The sequence below is a fragment of the Ictidomys tridecemlineatus genome, chromosome 3, assembly GCF_052094955.1.
Source record: "Ictidomys tridecemlineatus isolate mIctTri1 chromosome 3, mIctTri1.hap1, whole genome shotgun sequence".
In the NCBI taxonomy this organism is placed as follows: domain Eukaryota; kingdom Metazoa; phylum Chordata; class Mammalia; order Rodentia; family Sciuridae; genus Ictidomys; species Ictidomys tridecemlineatus.
In genome coordinates, this window is record NC_135479.1 from 152,719,308 (window position 1) to 152,746,493 (window position 27,186).

The 27,186-nt window shown below is 35.8% G+C and overlaps 1 protein-coding gene across 24 annotated transcripts in view; it reads left to right on the forward strand.

Annotated features, from left to right (window-relative positions):
- The window catches only part of Zbtb20 (zinc finger and BTB domain containing 20), a 793,227-nt gene that overhangs the window by 547,202 nt on the left and 218,839 nt on the right, over positions 1–27,186 (forward strand). For 3 of the 24 annotated variants that reach the window (XM_078044181.1, XM_078044192.1, XM_078044193.1), the window contains one exon: positions 7,051–7,144. The exons of the other annotated variants lie outside the window; for them this stretch is intronic. The gene's annotated coding sequence lies outside the window, so the exon portion shown is untranslated. The remainder of the gene's footprint in view (positions 1–7,050; positions 7,145–27,186) is intronic. 24 annotated transcript variants of the gene reach the window in all.

Consider the following 27,186-nt stretch of genomic DNA (forward strand, 5'->3'; position numbering starts at 1 on the left):
CACCCCTCCACTGACTGCAAAAGTTAATTCAGAACCATTTTTACACAAGCTTATCTCTTTTTCAGAACTGTAAGTCTCATGAAGACAGAGACTATGTATCTTATTACCTTGGTTCTGACAAAGTGAGTGATTTTTGAAGGTATTGATGAAGGATAAGCAGTTTAGTTTAGTTGATTTTAGTATCTATAAAATAATATAAGAAAAAAAGTTACTTGGAGATAAACGCCTCTCTCTGTGTATTATAACCAGTCTTACTAGCATTTAGGTAAGTGCCTTTAGAATGATATGAAGCTATGGGAGTAAATATCTCTCAAAAACTTATTTTTCTGCAAGACTGAGAGTTAAAGTAGTGTAATTCTTAAGAACTCTTTTAGTTATTGGTGTCACACCATGACAAGTTACTCAATCTCTTTGAATCTCAATTTTCTCATCTGAAAGATGGGAATAGTAATGATCCTTACCTGGTGCACTTTGCAGTGGGGATTGGCTGAGATAGTGCACATCCAAAAGCAACATACCTGGCTAAGCCATAAGGCTATTATTACTAGATTTAATAACTTCCAGGACAGATGGTTGTACTTGTACACACATCTTGATGACTAGTACAGAGCAAACAGGTATATCACTCACTTGATACAGATTCAGTGCATAAACCAGTGTTTTTCAGTCTTCAGTAACAAGAAATACTTGGGGAGCTTGTTTAAGATGGAGCCCTCTGAGTCCCACATGGAGAGATAATAATTCAGTCGATTTTCTCAGGGGTAATACACTGATATACATCTTTTTAACATGCTCCCAGGTAATTCTGGTGTGACTAGTCCCAGACCAAGGTTTGGCATCGGGGTAACTTGATCATGAATCATCTCTAAACCCATACCCTCCTTCCCCAGAATTCACCCTGCTCAGGGCTGTGTGGCTTTGCTATGGGAAGCATTGCTGCCCCACCCCTTCGCCCTAACCCATTGAAAACAGAGGAGAAGAAAAGGGAAGACAGGGTCAACTGAGAAAACCTGAGTAGCTACAGCCAATTATCAGTTATTTTGTATTATTTGGACTAATGATCTGCATTAGTCCAAAAGTGTGCTGATTTGAGAGGAAAGCTTGAACTTTAGAATAATCGTTTCCCCCTATAACTGTAGAAAGCCTGGCTATAGTGAAGTCTGTCTCCTGTTTTTTATGGACTTGCTATCTATAGAACATAGATGAATAAGCACAATTGAAGTGCAAAGTGTTAAATGCATGTTTCGATTTAGTCAATGCATTTGCACATTGAAGTAATTAGGACGTATTTAAAAGCATTCTGTTTGCAATACTTTGTTCTCCATTTCCTACAAATCAAATTAGTGAGGGGTAGATTTGATTTTTACATCATTTTGAAAATATTTTCTTTTTCTTTTTTTAATTTCCTTAGTATTACATTTTTACAAAGTTCAAAACACAACCAACTGTGACTAAATTCATAAAAACAAAACAAAAAGTCCAAAGTGCAAGAAAATGAAAACCAGCACAGAGCAATATGCAGTAGAACAATGTAAATTATACCTCACAAATATAGTTGTAATAATATACCTTATCCATGTCTGATCAATTAATAACAAATACTCAGATAGCAAATAACTCATTCTTTTACTTTGATTGAGAGCCCCAAATTTAATTATTCATTTCAATGCAAATATATAGAAAAAGAAAGCAAATTCTACTTGAAAAAAATGTTAACCATCTCCTGTTTTCATTATATTATATCTAATGCAGTGAAGGAATGTGAAGAAAGAGTATAAAGGGTGCTTTCTTTCCTTGCTAACAAAGCATTTCAAGCAAGATTATTTATGTTTTAAATAAAGTTAGATTTGCAGAACCAAGAAATGGTCATGGAGCTATGTAGCATAAACAAACACAGACAATTTAAATCCCAACTCTGCATACTATCTGAATGATCTTTGACAAATTTCCTCACCTCTATAAGCCTCATTTTTCACATACATAAAGTGAGGGTCATAATATCTATAGTGCAGAGTTGTTGTAACAACGTGTAATAATATATTTGAAGTGCATGGAACTTAATATATACTCAATAAGTGACACTTGTCATTACTAATTCAGGAAATAAAATAAAAGATCTCAAAATCTTCAGAGAAAAAAGGAAACATAACTAAACAAAAATATTCTATGATCTCACTTTCCCAGAGGCTATTTACATGAGTCACAAATTTTATCCTATGACTTTATCAAAAGTCCTACAGAAGTAGGACTTTTATTATCTTTTCTCCCCCACCAAATTATTTCCTTTAGTACAAATTAATGACCTCAATATACACATTGAAAAATACCCTTTATACTTTTCAAGTACAGTTGGAATGAGTAAACTTTGCAAATAAAAATCATCATATTTTTTGTTGAAGAAAAACAATGCTTTTTACTGGGCTCCAGTAAGTCCTAATTCTTTCTATTTTCTTACATTGTGATAGTTCTAGAAGTATACATGCCTATTCATAGAAGTGAAGAAGAGAGACAGAAACAAGAATAACAGAATGATTTGTACTTTTTAGGAAATAGAGAGGGTGCTTGTTCACCCCTGTGTTTCATATACAGAAAGCACCTATTAAATAAATGAGGAATAACAAAATGTTAAGAAATTATCTACATAGCATAGAAGAGCTAGCTCAAAAAATAGTTTATGCAGACTATAGCAGAGAGCTCAAAACTTCACTCTGGAGGAGCCAATGCCTTGTTAGTTAGTTGACTCCATGTGAAATGATAGCCATCTTTTTCCAGGGCCACTAGTTCCTCACTAAAAGAAGCAGCAAGGCCACTAAATGTGACTGATCTTTAGTCAGAGAACCATGATATATCAGAGCTGGAAGGAACTATAGAGATTTTTCTACTCTGAGGGCCTTATTTCTCAACTGAAGAAACTGAATAATGCTAAAACATGTGGTGGTCAAGTTTGATGGTTCTCAGACTTGAGTTTTCTGATTCCAGTCTAGTTCATTTTGTATGTCCCATGCTGCCTTGTGTTCCAGGCTGTATGGTGCCCTGGGGATTCCCATATGACTTAAGTAGCTTCTCTTCCTATGACCAAAAGGGTGCAGCAAAGCATCCAGGGATGCTTCTGATTGTAATCATATCACCAGTCATGGCATTTCCCATAGAGCCAACAAGGCTTACTTGAATCAAGTTCATTTTTTTTCATTAAAAAAGAGATATATCAAATTATTATTAACCATTAGCAACTCATACAAATTGCTTAACTCCTTTTCAACTGATTGTTGACTAGATCTAGAAGGAATGGAGGATGCCATAGTTTGATTAGAGATAAGTGAAGGGAGAGTTCTGTCTTCAGTGTGCTACCCAGAGGAAGGAAAAGCAGGATGGGCTGTGTGGCAGGAAGTCACATAAGGACTTGGATCTTAGAAAAGTAGAGAAGAGGTCAAAAGAAGTGGATAAATAGAAGAAAGAAAGGGTTAAATAAATAGAAGGTGGGTAGTACCAGTAGATTTAATTATTTGGTCATTCAGTGCATCATTTAATCTCTTCAGAATTCCTTTGCCCAGTAAGGAAACCTTGTATCCACATTGCTCATGTCCTGTTACAACTTAACATTGCTACTATCAAGTAATAATTAGAATTCCCTGAATCAAGTACTAATGTCATTTATGAGAGAAGAAATACAGCATTTGGTAGGTAAATATCTTCCCTACCCACCTAAAGAATGGAGGAAGTGTTGATAGGGTGTTGATGGTGAGTTAAACTGGCATACCAGGAATTTTTATAAATGGTTTTCCCATGCTCCATTGAATCTGTGGCTTAGATTTTAGTTGTATACCAGCTGTGCGTGCAAAATCTCATAATTATTCTTACTGTATTAAGCATTTTATAGCAATTTTAGCTCTAAAATGCTATGCAATAGTTTTTATGCAAGTGTACCAGACATGTAAGCTGTTCCAATGAAAACATTTCCTTTCTTTTAGACACATGGTTTTAGGTTTCCAAACTTAGCTCTTTGCATTGATGGAAGAATCTTTAGGACAGACATCAGGTTTTTTCTTTTACTTTCTTTCTGTCTCTGTCTCTCTCTCTCTCTCTCTCTTTCTCTCTCTCTGTTTCTCTCTCTCTCTCCCCCTCTCTCTCAGGGGAGGGGCAGTTGGCTTGTCTTGCACATATATTATTCTTTCAAATAGTCTCATCAGAAAAGGAGTAATTGTCTGATACAGATATTAGCAAGCACTGATGCTGAGCACTAGTTTCTCTACAATCTGTCCTATTGAGAAAGGCACCAGCAAAGAAGCTAGGGTGATATCTGCATCCTTGCAGGGTACAATGACAAATAGGAGTTGGACATCACCTCTCTGCAGAAGGCTGACACCTTTAACACTGCTGCACATGCTGCTGCGCCCTGCAGTGGCAAGTCTTGGGCCTGAGCCCAAAGCTGGTGTGGAGTTTGAACCCTTGGCATTCTGGCCCAGGGCCAAATGCTATCAATGGAACCCCACTGACACCTTTAGTTATTCTTCCTAGATTAGGATAGTAATTTACTTGTCTCTTTGATTTCAAGTGTCTGGTTTTGTTTCCAGATGCCTCCCAGCTCATCTGTATTCCAGGGGTTTCAAAAGACTTTAACCTCATTGGTTCTTTCCTTTGTCAGTTCCATTTGGTGAATACAGGAAGGATACAGAGAGACTAGAGAAATCAAGAGAGGGGGTTGTGGGGTGTGTGTGTATGTGTGTCTGTGTGTGTGTGTGTGTGTGTGTGTGTGTGTGTGTGTGTGTATGATGTAGAAAGCATGTAGGGAAAGCTTGGTGATACTGCAGGAATAAATGAAAGGCATATTCACTTTCAGAACATCAGCTATTATACCAGAGCAAGTCAGGATGGAGTTTAAGAGGTGATGTGTAGGACAATGTAGTGAAAAATGTTATTAGATAGATTCTTCTGTAAAAGCTCTCCAACCAGCAGTAATCTCAATCCCTCCCAAACGATTGCAATATATGAAAGAGATAGAGAGACCATAGAAATTTTATCCTAATGCCAATAAGGTAACAGCACTTGGATTTTAACATGTGATAGTAGGAAAAGGCATTTATGCATGGGTGTCATTTCATGTTTACAAGGGTCTGTCTAGCACTGTTTATTGATTTTACTGCAATTTTTCCCCAGGACCCTGTAGATAGATAATTGCTAGAAATGTCCATCATTAGCACAGCAACAAATGCAACCATTGCACTAAGAAAAAGATGCACATAGGACCCTGCAAGCAAGCATCAAATGGGGAGGAGGAGAGTCACACAATAACACGTGCAGCTATAACCCCAGGCAAACACACACACACACACACACACACACACACACACACACACACACACACACTCACAGCACCCTGTGTAGCCATTGCACTGAGAAAATACACATAGCTCCCTGTGCAGCCATTACACATCAGGAAAATACACACATGACACCCCTATGCAACCATCACACCAGGCAAAAGCACAGACATAAAATGCTAAGTCAATAGGAATGAACAGCTCATAAAAGCCTACTGGAATAGATCACATCACAGCCAGGTACATCTGTTCTCAGCACTAACCATTATCGTTAGCTTAAAATGCTTAAAATCACTGCGCATCCTCAGGTCTAGGGACAGATTATTCCAAGAAGATTCTGCTAAATAGATTTGGCAATGCAGTGAAGGGGACCTCTCCTACATTAAAGTGATGCATTTTGCATCTCAAAGGCTGTCAACTGTATTTAGAGGAACTGTGTGATTGAAGAACAATGCTCCAGGGTAGGATAGCAATTTTTCTAGCCCTTCTAAATCTGGAGGTGATTTTTACCCCAACTTGAGTGAAACGTACAATTGAATAGGTAGCTCTCAGATTGGGAGGTGACTAATAGAAGCAGAATTGGAAATAGCTTTCAACTAGTGCTGCAAAGGAAGCCACTACATCCTGTTTTAAACTGGAACTCTCAGCAATGTCATATCTAAAGGTCTCAGTGAGGTCAGACTTCAAGCCATCAACTTGAGATAAATAAGTAGCAACTACACTCCTTGTTTCAGAGGGTTGTCTGCACCTCTGGGAGGAATAAAGGAACCACCCACCTCTTCTTTCGCCAATGCCTTCTCTTTATCCTCTGGCCTTGGTCTATGATGTTATCCAAACTGTGTGACCTAGGGGTTAACACACTACAAGGGAAACTCAACGTGAGCTTCTGAAGAGTGGCCCAAAAGAACTGGTTAGAAAGAGTTTCATGCTTGCAGTTCTATCTTTCAATTATAGTGGCGTTTTGTGTTTCTACTGAGAGAAGTTTCAAGCTAGCTTGTTAAGAATGATTTACACCATAATTCTAGGAAAAACAAATGTGAGTGACTGAGATTTGAAAGGAAAGAGTAGGGGGGAAGTGCCAGACCAAACAAATCCTAAGTAAATAGGGTGGTTTTGGGGGTGGTGGTGGTGAGTTTTTCATTACAGTCTTTGCTTTAAAAAAAAAAAAAAAAGGAAAGGAAAATGTATGTATTGTTAGTAATCACTGGTCTCACCTGGGAGGATGAAGCAAAAGAAACAATCCCTCTTTTTGCCCCCTGTTAAAACATTTTTCCGGAGAGGACAGGTATTTCCCTTAAATCCCCATGTAGCATCTTACTGAGAATAAACAGCACTGGAAATGAGAACTCAGAATTCCACTTTTTCCCAAAAAATATGGCAGGAAAAACTAGAGTTGTTTTCTTAGGGTAAGAGATGGGCATTTTCCATAAAACAATGCACTAGTGACCTGAGGTAATTACATGATGACTGGTACATACCCCATGGTATACTGGAAAAATTGCATGAAACCAACATGATAACTACAGTAACTCTAGTTATCACTACTATATTATCTCCTGATAACTATATAATCAGTTTGTGTCATCACCCTAAATGTATGCTTGTTCCAGCTACTCTAGTAAGGGGGGAAAATAAACTTTTTTGCAAGGGGAAAAAAAAAGCTAATGAAGAAAGTTGCCAAGAAGAGATATTTTGTAATCTGTGCTAAATCTCTGCTGGAAAACATGAACAGTAACGAAGCTGAGAAGACAGTAAAAGAAATTCGGGGCAAGGTGCCAGACGCCCAGACGGAAGGAGAATGTGGACCAAAAGATTGCGACAATCGGGTAATTATGGTTTATGAATTTCAGCTTTAATCTGTAGTTCAGTGAGTCCTGATTAAATATCTGTTAAACACAATTAAAGTTTGTTTTTGTATTTCACCGTCTTGATCAGAATAATTAGAGACTGCGTGTTTCATGTCAAAAGTAGCAAGAGGAATTTTAGTGAATGAACATCGTTTTTAAAAGCCATTTGTAGCACCAGCTGTTGGCATTATTTTATATTTTAGTGTTATCAGCATAAAGATGGTCCTCTGGATGCTGAATAGTTTCCAGCAGGACAAGGATGTTACGCCGTTAGGATGGGCCTGTGCTGATGAGGCATAAATGTTTAAGGGCTAACATTCACCAGAAACAATGGGCAGGGGAGATTAGGTCAGAGAAGCAGATATTTTAGGTGGAAGAAGAAAAGCATTTGAGACTAATTTACCCAACCAAGGAGCTAACAGGAAATTTCTCATAGTATAGTCATTCATGTCAGCACCTGCAGATGCCAGTTACTTATTAAGACAGGTTGTATACAGAGCATGAAAGGAAGGCACAAGAAAGATGTGGTGAGAAGAGCCAGAACACTGATCTGGTTGGGACTTGGCTAAAACACATGCCTTTTACTCCTAGAGTTGGTAGAAGGAAGGGCTGAAAGCCATTACCATGTTTTTAGTTCTGTGGCTGTGAAAAGCAGTAGTGAATTCTGCAAAGTTCAAATATAAAAGGGATTAAGTAAAACTGGGCAAAGGGGTAACAGTTCTATAAATCAAAGCTAAGATTTATGATTTTCATATACTTCTGCCAAGAGAGAAACTAGAGTTATAAGTTATTATCTCTTTAAATATTATAAGGGTATTTGTAAAAATGTCTATTCAACTTACTATAATATGAGGTTTAAAGAAATAAGATACTGTCTTCCTTTCCATTTGAAATTGGGACCTTTAATATTTTGGTCCCTGTGATGGATCGAATAGAGTGGCCCTTAAAGAAGTCAACATCTTAGACCTCAGAATCTGTGAATATGTTGTTGCCTTACATGGCAAAGGAACTTTGCAGGTGTGATTTACTTAAGAATTTTGGGGTCTGAAGGTCATCCCAGATTAGCTGGATAGGCTTTATATAATCATAAGGGTCTTTTTAAAATAAAGAGGGAGGAAAGAGTAGTAGAGTCAGAAAAGGAAATGTGATGATGGAAGCAAGGATCTGAGAGAGAAAGATTTGAGGAGGCTACGCTGTTGGTTTTGAAGATAGAGGAAGGAGGCATGAGCCAAGGCAGTCACTAGATGCTGTAAAAGTCAGAGAAAGGGATTCTCCCCTACCTAGTTCTTCCAAAAATTTTGGCCCAACTGACATCTTGATTTTAGAACTTCTGGCCCCCCAAACTGTGACAAGTTTGTATTCTTTAAGACATTAGTTTTTGGTGATTGTTATAGCAGCAGTAGGAAACTAATACAGTCTCCTCCTTCACAGACTTTGTAAATGTGTTTAAAAGTTGCCTAGTTAAAAGTGCATCCAGGTATGAGAGAATTAGCAAAGTTATATGAATTTAATCTTCTAAGGCCCATTTTTTCAGGTTGTCTTTGAGGCATCATTTGGAGATAACTGCTATGATAAGTGTGAATAAAGCCTGTGTATTTTAAGTAAAATCAAGGGCAAGTTCAATCCCATCCTTCTGTAGCACTTACCAGTAGAACATTCCACATGAGTATAAATATTTCCAAGGAGAGAGTATTGTGGGGTATGAATAATTTCTCTAAAAATAGTAGCAGTTAACATCTGACTACTTCTAAGACCCTTCTTGAGGATTCTAGAACTAAGATTAATTTTTTTCCTAAGATTAATAAATGTTAGCGTTATGAAGACACTAAGCTAAAAAGTACTTTGTTTTCAACATATTCAGTTAAAAATGGGATTAAATTCCAACATTATAGCAAATTATAGGATGTAGGTATGTATCCCGAGAAGTGACAGTATACAAATCATCAGAAAATTGTAGAGGGAAATGAGTATAACCAAATATAGCAATATAATTGAAATTTTCCCCTAGTATGTTTGTATTCCAAAGTGCAATAATATTACAGAGGAAGATGGGGTGGCATAGTCATGAAAGACTTGGATCTAGCATCAGACAGTCTGGATGCAAATCTTGGTTTTACCACTTACTAGAAAGTTAAATAATCTTCCTGTCCCTCACTTTCTACATCTTTAACCTGGTTATAAAAATTTCTAATTTGTGGACTCAGTGCTGGGAAGATTAAATGAGATAATAAACCTAAAGTGTTTAGAATTAGACCTGGTGCATAGCAAATGTTAGTGCCGTTGCAGTTACCATCATCATCATTATCATCACCTAACAGACTTGATAGACACTTTATGTAGGAAAATGGGCCTTGTTTATTATTAACTAGGAAGTTTAGAAAAGCATACAAAACTTATCTTTGTACTTACCATAGCAATATGGCATTTCCAATGCTAAAATCTACCCTTAACTGCTCTGACAGTGTGGGAAAGTATCAGTCATGTCTTAACCACTTGTTTAGAATACTATTGCATTTATTCATTGCTTTTTTATAGAAAAAGGAAAACAAATTTAGAAGAAGAACACAAAAACACTCCATCAAAGCTGATAAATATAAAGCCTACAACTAAGAATTATATATTTTCTTTCACATTGTCTATCTAGTACCTAACAATCAGTTTTTCTGACTTTTATAAAATCATCAAGACTACAATAACCTAAATGAAATTAAACTAAGAATACTTACCAATGTTAACTGAACACGGTGAACTTCCCTTTAACTTAGATATGGTTACAAAGATAATTCTCTCTTCTTTTCTTCTTCATTGATCCAAATTTCTTTTTCCCCATGAACTCCAAGAGAGGCTGGCCAACCTGTGTGGCCCAGCATACCTCAGAGTTGACGCTGAAGAAGAGAACAAAGCTACCCAACCAGTGTATTGAAGATGTAGTCAGAAAAGGAGTCAGGAGACAGACTGTGCAGATGTCATGGGGAGAAGTTTAATTTCATTCTAGTTATAGGCAGCCTTTTGAGATTTATGCAGTAAGATCTGATTTCACATTTAAAGAAATCATTGTAGTTGCTGTATAGACAATGAGATATCAAGGATCAAAAGGGAAGCAATCCCATCTAAGAGCTTTTTAAAAAGTCTATTGCTGAAGATGGACTCATGGCAAGGTAATGTACTGCCTTGTAGAGAATTTGAGGTGTGGCATGTTAAGCAGCCAAAAGAACAGAGACTGATCTATGAAGTGTAACGTCTCCTATGTTTTTGGTCATGGATAGCTTTTTGTTTTGGTTCCAAAAATGTTCTTCCTGAAAGGAAAAGGAAATATGAGCAAAGTCCAATGATATTTGCAAATGAAGCAGTGTTATTTAGGGGGAAGAAGGAGGAAAGTCACCAGCAACCAGAAGAAACCTCAATAGGTAAGAGAATTATTGAGAAGACAGGCCCATTTTACTAAGGTTCATCACTAATCTATCTACTCTTGTTTTCTAAAACCTATCTAAGATCACGTGTCATCTAGATCCTTCTTCTGTCTTTTTAATACAGGTTTAAATGTTCTGTCCTTTCAACACCATCCACCCCTCAAAGTAGTCCAAGGAGAAGATCACTATAGTAAATGGTAGGGATATGTCATATAATTTGAAAAAACATCAGGAAAAATGAAATTTTGTTATGTTTACAGGTGTTTCTCAATGGAATTAAAAGATTAAGTCTAGGGATAGCAATTTATGCAATACCTATTAGTTCAAACTCATTAAAGTTGGGGCTTTAGTGAGTCACTGATATTACTTAAAAGAAACTCAGTTCAATTATTCTTTGTCAGCTCAATTGAAATGCTTTAATAAATGGTAAGTTATAACAAAAAAAGCCAGGAATAATAGCTTATGTGAAAATAGTGATTTTTTATTAGCTTATAGATAATTTTTCACTAATAAACTTAAAAAAATTGTATTAAACATTTCTCAGTGATATTCATAAATAATACAAATTCGTAAAGTACACAATTATACATGAAATGTATCTAAACAATCATTCAGAAGGCAAGGAGTGGGACCCTTTTTCAAAGAGACCTTGTGAGACTACAAGTTACCAAACCAGGTTAAGTATGAAAAGATGAAAGACTACATTAGAATTAAGAGTAACTTACTTAAAGTGGTCTTGAATTTTATAATCAGAGTTCCTAGAAAGACCTCATAAATAATATTTCTAGGGAAATATGACCATAAAAGTACAGTATCATGGACTAGCCTTATTCTGTAGACCAAAAACAATTAAGTACTATATATAAAAAAACATATTGCAAATACTAAATGTAATAAGCTTAATTTTAATGAAGGCTTAACAACTGGTTATTGCTGCTTTAATGGAAGTTGAAAAATTCCATATTAGCATTTCCTCCCCTACTGCTACCCTAGGTTCTGATGCTGACTTAAACACATCCCCCTCCTTTCTGTTTCCAAACTTCCCTTCCTCTGGGAAACAGCACATAAATTATTCTATCTAAATTTCAAGAATGACTATTCCCATGTGAAATCATATGGAAGCTGACAAGAGAATACAGAACTCTTACCAACCAGTACAATTCACACCAGCTCATCTGCTAACTTCCAATAAAACTGGTTGTTATTCTTCCCCAATTTGTCTACATCTTTCAAATAATAAAAGTGCCTAAACCGTAAATGCATTCTTTCAGAAAAGATGATCAGGTAACTTCATACCTCTCTGCTCAGAGACACAATGTCCTTTTGTGTGAGTCCTGAATAGGATTGACATTTCTAGCTGACACTTTACATCAAAGGTCATTTTGCTCAGTCCACTATCTAATTTTTTTATTATTTTTTAGAACATTTCTAATTCTTAAAAGGATTCCTTCCTCCACAATAATATACTAAGAACTTCTAATTTCATTATCTCATTGGTATATTTCATTAATTATTAAGATCTATCCAATTGTAAATTTCTCTTCCCAGGAAAAGTATCTAAGTCCCATCATTAGTGATATTAATAATCAGAATATTGGGAACAACAAATGTATGGTTAAGTATGGTTAAGTTCAGGCATAACCCAGAACTGCAAAAGGAAAAGAGGAATCCTAAGTGGAAAGGGCTCTCCTAATTCTAATGATTTCATGAAGATCAATCATTACCCAGTAAATTTTCTTAAAATGAAATGAATCACTATAAAGGATAGGGTTTCTTTCACTTCTCTGCATTGAATCATTCAACTTATGTACATTGAAAAACAATTTCCACAGAAAGAATAGTGGTCTTTTGTGAGTTAGTATGGATGCTGTATCTTTTATTTTCCCTTCAGTTTTGGCTATTTCTGCACTCTTAAAGGAGAAAAGCATTTAAAAAATTGTGATTAAATAGGGTCACAGAAGTTTCAAAACTTATTTACTGAAAGAAAATAGTATAGTTACTAAATGTTTCATGTTCAAGGTCATTAGCAAAAAAGATGGAACAGAAATTGAAAATCACGGGTACATTAGAAAAGTATATTGCTGAAACAAATACAGTGGCATTCCCCTCTAGAATTTAAAAGCCCTAAACATACAGCATTGCTATTAGAACTAAAGGAGAATGGATGAAATTTTCATAACAATGAAGCATTTACCAACATATGAACAATCCACAGAATATAAGAAATTCTATCTCCTAAGATTTAAATAGTAAATGAGAGGAGACTGAGAAGTTGGGGAGATTTAAGAGCAAAAGTCAATATTGGTTACACAAAGAAATAGACTTCTTGGGAGATACTTGGAAATCATGAGTTTATACCACACGGATGTTCAGCTTTCATCATACCTTACAGAAATTATGTGTGAACAAATCCAGAGATGAAGAGAAGTCCACAGAAAGCAAGCAAGCAGTTAACTAGCATGCTTATTCTGATATTTCAAAAAAAAAAAGTGTGAATATTGGATATGGGATGTTGCTGCCTTCCATTGATAGAAATGATGAAAAAGAAAAGTGGAAGGTAACAATACCTATGTTATTTCCCAATATTTTTGGATGATTCTGATCCAGATTATCATTTCAAGCTTCTTAAATCCTTCTCACTGACAGGTCCAAATCTGGTGCTTACATGTTTAGAACAATTAAAGTCAGCAGCGTCTGTATCTACCTAACCTAGGCTTTATTGTATATGGGGTAAACAGCCACTTGTAATTTAGTAAGTGCAGGTCTTTCATGATGAGCATACCCGCCCCACTGAAAACCGATCAATTTCTGCACTTGGCAGTGGCATTCATAAGTCCCCTATGGAGCATTATCCCATGCCTGAGGGTCATTACTCTTCCACAGAAGCACTGACAGTTGTGATGAATGGTGCTACCTGGGAAGAGAAGTGTTTGGATGTTTAAACAGATTACATTTTCCTTTTAGAGCAGTAGACATTAGATCACATCTTAGACTGTCTCCCCATATGAACAGTGAGGATGGAATCAGGACAACTCACATGTGAACTAGTGAGATTCAGATGTATCAACTAGCATTTCTATGGGGAAATGTATTGGATTTTTCATCCTGTCATGATATTATATGTGCTGCAAAGCAAATGGTGCGAGCCATATATAGCTGCTGAGATGTGAAGATGTCAACAGGCATGAGATTCTGTCCATCACTATTATCTGCAACAGGACTCATTACCTGCCAGCCAGTAAACATCCCATTTACACCATCTGCAGTGAATTAAAAAGTGACGAAAAGAATCAGGATCAGTTTGAGTTGCAACATGATTGTCAAGTTCATTTTCATCTCTGGAAACCCTTTAGTTCTTTGAGAGACTTCAGGGAAAAATATATGATGAAGAAACCCAGGAATAGCCTTGCAGTGGCAAATCTGGTAATTGTCAGGTTTTTAACCAAGAATTTACAAATACAGTTAGCTTCTAATAATGTGAGAAAATTAAGGCCCTTGTCAGTTCCCCTTTTCTGTTCTTTCCTCTCTCTACTTTACTTGAGCTGGAACTGGGAATCAGTGTTTGATAATCCTAAACTGATGCTGACTACAGTGAGAAATATTTTATAAGAATGTATATTTCAACATAAACTCTGAGGCAAAGCTGCCACTGTATACAGAGAGGAAGTGATGATTAGTTTCTAATTTACACGTGCAGTGATTTCTTTGGCAAGTGTGAATTCCATGTCCTACTGTAAGGTTCTTTGTAGCAGTTCATACTTGAAGCATTTATTGGAGTATTAGAGAGATACAGAGGTCTACTGGCACTAGAGGCTATTTAATTTCTATATAAGCACACAAGTTGTCTGTCCAGATTATATAAATGGGTCATTAAGGGGCAGAAGATCAAATAGAAGTCTTGTGTACAAACCACATGAGAAACAGCAGGACTTGACATTTATTCATATGCATTGCCTTTTATTAGCAGAATCTCATTTTTTTATCTTCTTTCTTCATCAGATAGTCCAACAATAAGGAAATAACTTTTATTCTTACCTTGCAAAGATGTGGGGTGGCAGGGTCTTGGTGTTGCTCAAGGTACTGATCTGAGCAGAGACCAATTCTGAAATGAGGATATTGAGGTATGCCCTTCTGAATCTATTTAGTGAGATTTCACTCCCAGAAATCCATCTCTTCCTCCCACAAATTGCCCTTGTGGTAGTAACATAGGAAGGAGATTCTATATTACCTCATCTCCTTACATAGAAAAGGACAAGTGCTATGGGAAAGCTTTGTTTCTTTTAATCATTTTCAGGCATCCCTTGCCTTCAATATTTCACAGAAGTGGTCCTTTGTTGCCTTTGGAAAGACACTCTAGTGGGAGAGAAAGAAACAGAGTAATGAAAATGATGACTTCAACTGCAAAGGCTTTCTAACCAAAAGGGATAAACTAGCTGTGACCCCCATCCTGAAATCTATGAGGCTGACAGGGATAGAAAGGGAGTGTGAAGCTATGATTACCTCTTCACTGTTTTGCATGGGATCTGGTCTATGTGATGCTACAATTTGGCAGGAGACATAGTCTTTTTATCACAAGCTTGTATGTATGTTTCTAGAGGAAAAGACACAAACTTTTTGGTAAAAACTTTTTAAGCTGCTAGATTTATGCTAGAATAAGGAAGATAAATTATCACATTGTAGGAATAAGGAAGCTATTTTCCAGCACCTAGCAAAGGAATGAATGATTTTTCTTCTCCTCCTTCTCTTCTACCCAAATCCTGTACGTATGCATTATATTAATTCCACCAGGACAGAGTTAATTGCTGATGGGGTCACAGAACTTTACAAGTTTAGACTTTGTTTTTCTAGAAATAAAATCTGATTATATTTGAGTCATTTCAGTCCTGAACAGTATACTTTCAAACTATATTTTCAAACTTCAAACATATGATGTTCATTTTAATTAATGTAAACTGGATCAGTCTTAATAATCAGACTGAGTTAGAAAAGGTATAGTTCATCTCTACAGCATGTTAAAAGAGAATCCCTGTGTAAGTATAATAGATGTAGACAGAAAACACAAAGTCTTGTTTTTTTACTGATTTTTTTAAAGACAGAAGAAATACTTCAGGAAGAAGGGTAATAAGAGGCTAAGTGAGGAAGTAGAAGTTGAATTGTACTTTTATTTATTACAGTTTTCCTACAAAATAACACACATGCCAGAAATTACCATAGGTTTCACTACTGTGCTCATAAAGTATTAATTCTGTATGTACTACACTGTGTATTTTTACAGAAGCAAAATGGTGGAGTTGTTGAACCACTTTAAATGTCACTAATACACAATTGTCTTAATAGTGTTATAGTAAAGACATGTACTATATTGTCACTCAAATCTCAAACCCCAATTACACATAAGGTATTTCTCCCAGATGCTCTCTTGGCAAAGTGCCATGTAACTGTCCCATGTAGATTTGAAAAACATGTAGATTTGAAAAGGAGAGGATGAATTTTTGAAGCTATAGTGGGGATACTTCTTGGAGTGCCCCAGCAACAGTAGTCCAGTTTAGACTCTTTTTCCATGTATTTATACAAAATAGTGTGGCTGAAAACAATTTTGAGGGCAAAATGTCAGAGAAAAATATTAGACACACTCTTCAAGTGCATCACAAATCCTCAACTTCCACCCTGCTCATGGATGAGCAAATAGATACCATGTATGAATACCTGGCTTTTTCGCTTAGCTTCATCTTTTTTAAAATTAATTAATTAATTTTAATTAGGTGTATATGACAGAAGAATGAATTTTGATTCATTGTACACAATTTCAGCACAACTTTACATTTCTATGGTTGTACACAATGTAGCATCACACCATATGTGCAGTTATACATGTACCTATGGTAATGATGTCCATCTCATTCCCTCATCCTTCCTGTCCCCATGCACCCTCCCTCCCCTTTGCCCAAGCAAAGTTCCTCCATTTTTCCCATGTCTTCCCCCTCTCTGTTATGAATCAGCATCCACTTACTTATCAGAGAGAACATTCGGCCCTTGGTATTTGGGGATTGGCTTACTTTGCTTAGCATGATATTCTTCAACTCTATCCATTTACCTGCAAATGCTGTAATTTTATTCTCTTTTAATGCTGAGTAATATTCTCTTGTGTATGTATACCACAGTTTCTTTATCCATTCTATCTATTCTTTATCCATTCATCTAGGTTGCTTCCACAATTTAGCTATTGTGAATTGAGCTGCTATAAACATAGATGTCCTCATCACTATAGTATGGTGATTTTAAGTCCTTTGGGTATAGACCAAAAGTGGAATTGCTGGGTCAGATGGTGGTTCCATTCCAAGTTTTCTAAAGAATCTCCAGATTGGTTGCACCAATTTGCAGTCCAGCAATGTATGAGTGTGCCTTCTCCCCCACATCCTCACCAACATTTATTGTTGTCTGTATTCTTGATAGCTGCCATTCTGACTGGTGTGAGATGAAATCTTAGTAGTTTTGATTTGCATTTCTCTAATTGCTAGAGATGTTGAACATTTTTTCATGTATTTGTAGATTGAATGCATATCTTCTTCTGAAAAGTATCTATTCAGCTCCTTAGCCCATTTATTGATTGGGTTGTTTTGGGGTTGGTTTGTTTGTTTGTTTTTGGTGTTAAGTTTTTTGAGTTCTTTATATATCCTGGAGATCAATGTTCTATTTGACGTGTGTGTGGAAAAAATTTGCTCCTAAAATGTAGGCTTTCTGTTCACCTCATTGATTTGTTTCTTTTACTGAGAAGAGGGTTTTTAGTTTGAGTCCATTCCATTTATTAATTATTGATTTATTAATTATTTATTTCTTGTGCTTTAGGAGTCTTGTTAAAGAAGTCAGGACCTAATCCAACATGATTAAGATTTGGGCCTACTTTTTTCTCTGTTAGGTGCAGGGTATCAAGACTAATTCCTAGATCCTTGATCCACTTTGAATTGAGTTTTGTGCATGGTGAGAGATAGGGGTTTATTTTCATTTTGCTGCATATGGATTTCCAGTTCTCCCAGTATCCTTTGTTGAATAGGCTATCTTTTCTCCACTGTATGTTTTTGGTATCTTTGTCTAATATGAGATAACAGTATTTATGTGGGTTTGTCTCTGTGTCTTCTATTCTGTACCATTGGTCTACATGTCTATTTTGGTGCCAGTACCCCAAAACAGCATGGTATTAGTTTCATCTTAATCTACCAAACACAAGAGGATTTTGTGTATTGTTTTTAACAATGACAAACACAGATTGAATTGCTTGGTATAGCAGCCAGTGGCCACATCTGCAGTGAACACTTTTTTGTGGGAGCTCCCAAAGCTCATAACCATGGAGCAAACCATAATTATATTGTTTAGAAATCTATGTCAGAGGAAAAGCTCTTTTGACTTTAACCATTTCTCCATTAATTTTGGGTTATTTAGAAGGAATCAGGCCATTGGAACGTTTCCTGAATCTTAGTAACTTTTTCTGTTATTTTTAATGATTCTAAAGAAGAATTGATTAGTGAATGACTAAGGGGGAAAAAACGGAAAATAAAAACCAGGAAAATCAAGTGAAAAAAGAATGCCATTGTCCTTGATTTCATGATCTTTTTGGACTAGATTTCATAACTCTTGACCTCATCCTTGATGACCACTGATGACCATTCCCAGACAACTTCAGATAGACACAAATAATGAGGAAATATAGCTAAGGTATGTAACAGTGAGTAGATAACTTGATATCTACAATCTCCATGTTTTTAGCTGAAGATGAGTTGCCATTTATTTACAAAATTAAAAGTGTTCCTAAACAATAAAATTTGGGGAGCTTTATTTCTTTGAGGACCATATTGATAAATCTACAGAAACATTTAGGGCACAATCAGGGTACATACATTCTTTCTGACTTGAAAAAGTCACAAGTATCTTATAGGTGAGACAATACTTTATATCAAGGATCATGATAAGTGGCAACTTCACCCACAACAATTTAAAAGAATAGAAAATAAAATATACTATCCATGATTTCCACAGAAAGCATTTTTTAATGTCTTGCTCTTGATCAACACACTTTTCTTCATTTTTTATCTATGTATCATTATCTTCATGTCCATTTCTTGAATGCTATCTGTCTTAAAGGCACATCTCAAATGCCACTCACTACCTTTATGAAGCCCTTTATGCTTACCTTCTCCAGGCAAGGAAAGCCATTGGTTCTTCCTAGAAGCCCCCCGACCTGCCTACCAATAAGCTTTTGTGCACTTCTTTCATAAAATTTAATACTTAGTTTGCATCACTATAACTTTGTCTAATCTTGCTATTGTGAATTCTTCAAGTGTAAGAACTTTGGCACTGTACCTTAGGACATAGTACATACTCAATAAATATTGTTACTCAAATTGAATCTATTTTATTGTGAACAAGGATTATTTTCAGAGTTTCTTATATTATTTACAGAAAAATAGGCCAATAAATAAAAGCATCACTATTCAAAATTAAGAAGACAATTAAAATAATTTTTAGTCCTTATGAGTCTATAAACTATCTTTGTTTCAGATGCTCAAACATCTTTTACTCCAAGTGTTCTTTTTTAAAAAAATTTTTAGGCTCTGTGTTTTCAAAAGATACATTATAACTTATGACTTTCAAAAAGTAGAAAAAATTCACAAACTGAAAGAAAATGAAGAGATCAAGGATGGTACCAGAAAACAAGAAATTTTAAATTTCTTCTTGTCAAGTGAAGACAACCCAAAGTAAGCATTACTCAGAAAGTTGGAACATACTTAGCGATTTATTATCTTTAACATTTCCCCCATAAATGAAGAAAAATATAAATGTGATAGATGAATTATTGTATATAGTTGTCCCACTCAATTGTTATGCACTGCAAAATTATCACTGAATCCATCCCAAAGGAAATATTTAATCATACCTAATACACAAAGTGCTTGTGTAATAGAGGTCTTAGTTTAAGTTGTAAGAACTGGTAAATGAAATTCTCTAAAGTGAGCACAAAAAGTACTTCTTGGTTGAATAGATGCTTAGTGAAATCTCACAAAAGTGTTTTATTTTTTTGAGTTAAAAGGAACATATGCCATGAGATAGAATAGCTATAGAATTGTCATCCTTCATATTTTCTCAGCAGTCAAAGGTCAGAAATAAATTTAGTAACACCTTAGTATATTAAGAGGCTTTCATATGTTTGTTTATTTCTTTGGGTACTTTGGTTCTTTAACCACAGTGAAGAAGTTATTTTCTTATCCATGATTATTGTTCTTTAAAGTTGGCATTCAGCTTAATAATTTGAGAAATGACATCACCACATCCATTTTTGTGCTCCCTTTGCTTCATGTTAATATTTAAGAAATAGCCCAGCCATGTTTTTCAAATTTGATACATTTTGACACACTTATAGATGAACTTAATTCTAAAACTTATTAATCTTCTATGTCTCTTCAGTTCCTTAGATGTGAGTGGCATGGGAACACTGAGATGATGTAAGAGGTCAGTGTTGATGATCAGTTCCCCATAGGTTTCCATTGCACCTAAATTGAGAGCAGAACAGAGGCCACTGTCATTGGATTCCTACACAGTGCTTTGTGCAAAATAAACTATGAGTTTTCCTTTCTTCTTTCACAAACAAAAAGGAATCCAAATACAACTTATTGTGGTTCTGATGCCATGGCCACAAGGCCAAAATCTGAGGGAGGCATAGAAAATGCACCTGTATGTGTATCCCTTCCAGGGAACCATGTGGTCTTCCATCAAGACCAATCTGAGCAGAAATTCCAACTCGCCATAACCAAAAGTCATCCTATTCCCTGGCTTCAACTAAATGCATAAATGCTATTTGAAAAAAAACAGAAGATATACAAATATACTAAGAAAAATGGCTCGATTTTAAATTGTGTCAAGATGGCATATCTATCACTGATGAAAGCATTGCTGTATCAGCAATGACCTAAGAGTTAAAAACAGAAAATTAACATAAAAATGAAAATGTACCATATAAATAATGTGACAATGGGATTTAAACTATTTTCCATTCAGTGATAGAACTTTTATGTTTCTTTATTGTAAATCTTGCATATAGTCTTATTGTAAATCATATTGACAGTAAACACTTAATGAATACTTGTATAATAAAAATTGAGTAATTGAATAAAATTGTAAGCTGTTATATAACATTAAGGCAAAAGAGGCATTACTTCCTAACTCTCATGTCTGTAGTTGACAAAGGTGTGTGTGTGTGTGTGTGAGCACACACATACTGACTAAAGCAGCTTTTACTCTAGCTATCCATTTTATTTTCCAGTTACCCTTGATACCCTTACCTCAGTTTCCACCACTAGGATACTTTGAAAAGTCTTTTCTTCTTTTGCTCTTACTTCTATTCAGCCATTGCCTAAATTCTGCCAGTTCTCTCCCAACAGTATCTCTTCAGTTGACTTCTTTCTTCCCTTTATGTTCAGTGGCCTTGAAAAGGGTGGTCCTTATCTCCTTTCTGAACCACTGGGAACAGGCCACCCTTCCTTTAGGCTATTTGTAATAACTGCTCCCACCCATCATTTCCCACAACTCTTTTCTCAGCCTAGGATTCTGTCTCTTTGCCACCTCTAGATTAAAATTCAAGTTCCTCATCTGACTATGAACCCTCTCTGCTAACCTAGCAATTATTTTCCTTGGTCTCTCCTTTACCTCCAGGGTTTTCATCAACTTTTGTTCCCCTTAAAGATCCTAAGATTCCACACGCCTGCAGAAACCCTCTACTCTTCACTGCCCTGTTTTCTCTGCTTTGTCCAAGCCAGTCCCCTTGCCATTTAACATTTCCATGTTTCTGCTCATGCTGTTTCACCACTCTATGAAACTCTTCACTCTAACCATCACTCTCTTCCAAATTATTTATATTATTCTATTTATTATGCCCATACTCTGTGCATACCTCTTTGCATTTTCATCTGTGACTGCTAAGCAGTTTTGCTTATGTAGGTTTTGTTTTTTCTTCTCTTGCAGCAAAGATTGTAAACATATTCAGGGAATGGAGAGCATCTCTTTAAGTATGGTAGGGAAGTGTCCATGTAGAATTTCTTCAGTTAATATTTGCTAACTTCTTCATGACTCAGGTGATCAGTAGATATCAACAAGACATTTGTATCTCTAGTCCTGATTTAAAAAGTGCAGTTGTATGTTGCAAAAGGACTCGTGATATATCCATAACCCACTGGTTCATGCCAGGAGCTTGAGAACATTTGAGGAACGGGTTAAGCAGCCAGGACTCATACTGGGTATTTGAGTGGGAGGTCTTGAGTGTGTTCCCCACCATGTGAAGAAAGTCAAAGAACCTATGATGCCAGGCCAAGCAATTCTTTTCAGAGGCAGTGGGCCAGGTTCACCATTCGGTAGAGGAAGTTTGCCAAATGTTGTTATAATATTCAAATGGGTTGATCCTTAAATGAGCACATCTGATGAGTATCCTCATCCAGGCTGCTTTCTGAAGATATAAGTGGGCAACAAAGCACAAGTGTGAGTCAATCAGCTGCCAGAGACTGACTGGCTTCAAAAACATCTACACCCACCACTTTACACTGTGCAAAATGTACCAGTTTGCTCTAGTTGTGTCAGCCCTGTGTTTGAGAATTATCAATGAGTCTGTAGGAGAGAGAGACCATCAAGTGTTTTCCTGCGCTTACGGATCTTGAAAATTCAAGGTTCCTGAGGGACAGCTATTACGTAAAATTCCCCTTCTGACCCTATTTTAGCCCACCTAATAAAATTTGATGGAAGCACATGGGTTGCTTCAGGGAAAATACTTTAAGGGCCAAAGAAGATCTAAAATTAAATTTTATATCTTTCTCCAAAAGAGTGTCTAGAAAGGTTTTGTTGTTGCTGTTGTTGTTGTTGTTGCTGGACATGAATTAAGAACCATTTTATGAAGACAGTTTGAATCTAAGATTTAAATAGGCCATTACTCTAACCAGAAGCTTGTATTATGTGCTCTTAAGTAACTGTGGAGACCTTCCTCCTCCAAGCTGATGAGGAGAAACAGACTATTGAGAAGTCCTTCTTGTCCCTGCTGTGGGTTATTAATGATAATAACACTTTAACTACATTATTGCCAATCTCTACCTCATTGCAAGGTGGGTATTAACCCTAATTTACAAATGAGAAAAATCAGTGCTTAAAGTGATCAAGTGGCTTGTGGAATGACATACAACTAGTAAGTAGTTTGGGTAAACACCCTGGTCTCCCTAGTACCACAGCCAGACCTCTTAATCCCTATGCACTGCTGGCTTCCAACTAAATAGCATAATGCATGTGAAAGCATTTTGGAAACTCTAAAATGTTATACAAATTGTAGTTTATGTGGGAGACAGGAAGTCTTGGGAAGGGCAATTTTCAGATCACCCTGAAGAGGGAATAAATGGCTTTTATCTTGAACACTCTAAAGGCTCTAGCATCTCTTTTAGTCATACAAACATCTATAAGTTATTCTTCTGTGGCATCCAAAAGCACCCAGAAACAACAGTGGTCATATTCCTATTTGACTAGCCTAGCCAGGAACATAAATATCCACAGCAGGTTTTCCTTCCTTCCTATACAGTAATGTTCATGGATAATGCCATCCCAAGGAGAAATAAGAGATGTGAGCAGAATTCTTATATTTCAATATATGCATCAACTTCATGAGCCATTTCATTTTAGTTTTCTGACAGGGTTTCTTTGTGACAACCACATGAAATAGGTAGTCCTTCTTCTAAATTTATTGATAGAGTAAAATTAGTTTCTAGAAATACTATCTTCTATGTGTTGGCACTGAGTAAATACAGACTGAATGAAGAAGCCATGGTTAGGATTTTTGACATTGCTGGGAGATATTCTACACATAGAAAAATCTAGTTTTTAAGAGCACTACAGTAATTGTATTGGCTTTAGGTAATATGCCTTTTATGTAAAATAGATTTGTTCTCCAAATCATTGTGCTTTTATTGATTTGTTTTCATAATTTCAAAAATGACTCTAGTTGGCAATTCTTAGCATTTTAGCAAGAAAGCAATAATTCGTAAACAAACACTTAAATGATTTAAATAAACTATTGTTTCAAAAGTTCCTTAAATGAAATTGGACTTAACTGATCACTGTTTTGAATTTTGTTCATCTCTATGACCAAATCCACAAAACCTAACTCCAGTTTGTTTTTCCTTAATAGTAATAAGAGATAAGAATATTGTTCATACTTGTGAAAGTGGAAATTGGGCCCTCTTGTTCACAGTGCATGGGCCTAACACAGTGCCAGAAATAAAGTAGGTGCTGAGGGCATAGTTACTGAATGAATTATACATAATTTGTTGGTTATTTCATTTTGATGTTTCCTGAAGTGAAAGGGAGGTGTTAATTTCACAATATTTATCTATTTCTTGAGATTTTTTTTCAGACTCCTCTCAAAGGTAATTTTTGCATGTAAAATTTAAAGAAAGGACTTTGAAAGTTTTTAAATTTAAGCTATTATGAAAAAAAGAACTCTTTCCATCCTAAAAAAAAATGCAACTGCTTTCATTTTAGTTTTTATGACCTTTGAAGTCCTAACTTTTTGCTTGGTCTTAAAAGTGTAAACTAGATAAATACATGCTGTTGTTGAGAAGCTTAGGGACTATAATTCTCTGCATGTAGAAAGCTAGGGTTCTTGGCTCATGCTGGAAACAGCCCATTTTCTAGTAGAATTTTTAATAACAAAAGCTTTCTAGTCAATTTCATAGTTGTTAAGAAACTAAATTATCGAGAAGGAGGCAACTGAATCTTGGATCAGTGGAGATAGTCCTGATTCTCCTACATGATATCCAGCTCACTAGCCCAGCTGTCCCACCCTGGTCAGAGAAATCTCATCTGTGCCACCGATTTAACATAACATAGGAATCCAAAATAGGACTTCAAAATTATTGATTATATGTATTTTTCTGGGTACCACATATGTGTGAGATTTTGGTTTCAGTAGTTATCAGTTGTGATTCGTAGTTTCTATATAAAGTTTTCCACCTTTCACTTCAATCCCTTTGTTGCATTGAAGCACTCCCAGGAACAAATCCTGGCTGTGAATTTGCCAGGAACCATGTATTAAGTTATCTGTTTATTGAAGAACATTGTTAAAGAATTGGTACTTATGTCTTTGGAAGGGAATTTGGCAGTTATTCTAAGTGGGTCCGATTCCCCTAAACCCTGCCTGTGTACCTCACTGCCAGAGGAGAAAAACCAAGTAAGTAGAACACATGTACCTTTTGTGTACCTGTCTGCTAGACCTCAAATGAGATTACTGTTGACAGAGGAAAAATTTTTTCCCTTTTCATTCTACAAGGTAATTTAGTTGCTTTCAGAAAACCCTGCCTACCCCCATCTCCATTCACCCTCCCTGACCCCTCCCCTTTAATTCCTTTCTGGAATGGATTTCTCTCAAATGAGGATAATCCTGCCTCAGCTGTTTACTCACTTGGTTACCTTCCTGGGCTCCGCACCTTCCACAGCAGGCTTTGCCATTTTTTATTTATTTCTGCCAGAATGCACTTAGAAGTTTTTATTATAGTTATGGATGAGGTGGCACTTTAGGTTTAAGCCCTTGTATTTATGATTTATAACTTTCTCTCTAAATAGCATGTTGAACTAGAATTTCTCAAGCACATTTTTTGTTTAGACACAAATGTTTGATAAAATTTGAAGAAAATATTTGGCATGGTAGAATTCATTTAAATCACCTGCCTTGTTTGCTGATATACCTCAATGCACCACGTATTGGACATACCAGCATTCTGCAATAATCTGTGGACAAATGCCTAACTTAGGGAACTACTATGGAAAAAAATAAATAAATACCTTTCAGCAAACTGAATTTCAAATGATCATTGTTTTGTGGTTCAGAAACACCTAGAGACAACTGAATGATGGTTAAATTGTGGTTTTTCATTTTTCAACGGTAATAGTTGATATACTACTACAAACTCCAAGAGAGCTTTGCAGAGTCTATATTACATCTATTACTTCATACTATCTTCATAACAACCCTATGAAATGGATATTACTACTCTGATAAAAAAGATTCATAGAGGTTAAGGTAAAAACCACCTTGGTGAAGTACCATTAATAAGATTTGAATCCCTGTTCATCCCTGTCTCTAAAGCCTTGTTTGTTCTACTGAATGTACCTGTAAACCCAACACATTTTCTGAGTTATTCTACTAAGTATTAATTTCAAAAGAATATTATTTCATCATGTGTTGAAAGAATAGTCCCATCTATCACCATCTACAGTTTGTTTGTTTTTTGTTTGTTTGTTTGTTTGTATTATCTGTTACATGAATATTCTTCCATTTTCCATAGGATGATTAGTTTGTAATCAGAGGTGAAGATTATAGGACTTTGGGAGAAATGGGCAAATGACTGAACAGGAATATGGTAATCACTCAAATAGGGCATTGTAATTTAAAAAGAATTATACATTTCTGGTATTGTTGACAATATGAAACTAGTTAGTGAGTTCTAACCTATTGTGCTTTATATTTTTCTCCAGGAACTTTGAGACAGACATTTAAATTAAACATATATTGTAGATAACCATTTGAGGAATGTTGTAAATGTTGTAGCACTAGAAACATTAATTTTAAATTTCATGACTTTTGTGCAATTAAAAGATCAACCTTAACATTACATTAACCTATCTTTTTCACATTTAATTATAGATATTGGGTTGAAACTATGGAAGTTAATATTTTAAGCCTCCATTAATGGTTATAATCAACTTTTTATTTGGGGTTTTTATTTATTTATTTATTTTTGCTGTAGTAATCAAAAGGGTATTTAACCTGAACAGGAAATAAATCTGGGATTCTAGAGATTAACATTAAATCTGTTAATGTATTGTCCGACTATTCCTTGGACACCAGGTAATCCTGTGCTCTATGTCAGAGTTCACAGGTAACAAGAACCTCTGAAAATATCCTAGTTCTATTTGAATTGCCACAATATCATTGTTTTTTTAGTTTCACAGTGGGATGGATTTTAAGCAAATGGAGGGTGGAGATTCAACGATAAAAGGAATTGACACAAAAATGAAAGGAATTGCTTAATTTGTAAATTTAACCCTGTATCATGATTCTTCATTAGGGATATTTGCTACACTGATTCAGTTCCAAGCACAGGGGGCAAATGGGACAGAAAGGGCACTAACTATATTGAAGATGACACTAGAAATTTGGAGGGCTCTTAATAATTAGGCACTTAAGCTCACCTAGAGAAGTGATTAGTGTTTAGAAGTGGAGACTTGGCTACAAGAACACTGATAAATTAGAATGGAACAAAATGTCCATTATTCCACAGTTCCTTTAAACAATTCTACTTTGCACATGCATGTGGAAATGCTGTTCATGCTACATACATGGTCTCCCACAAGAGCCAGTCTGGTCCCTGGACATTTGACTGTGGTGGTACATATATAGCCTCAGCATAAGAAAGTCTGGATTTGTTTTATAACTCTGTCACTAACAAACTAGGTTCTCTCAAATAAATCACTTGCTCCCCTGATTTTTTCATTCTTCTACTTCTGGGTGAAATGCCTTCCTTTAAGATAATACTA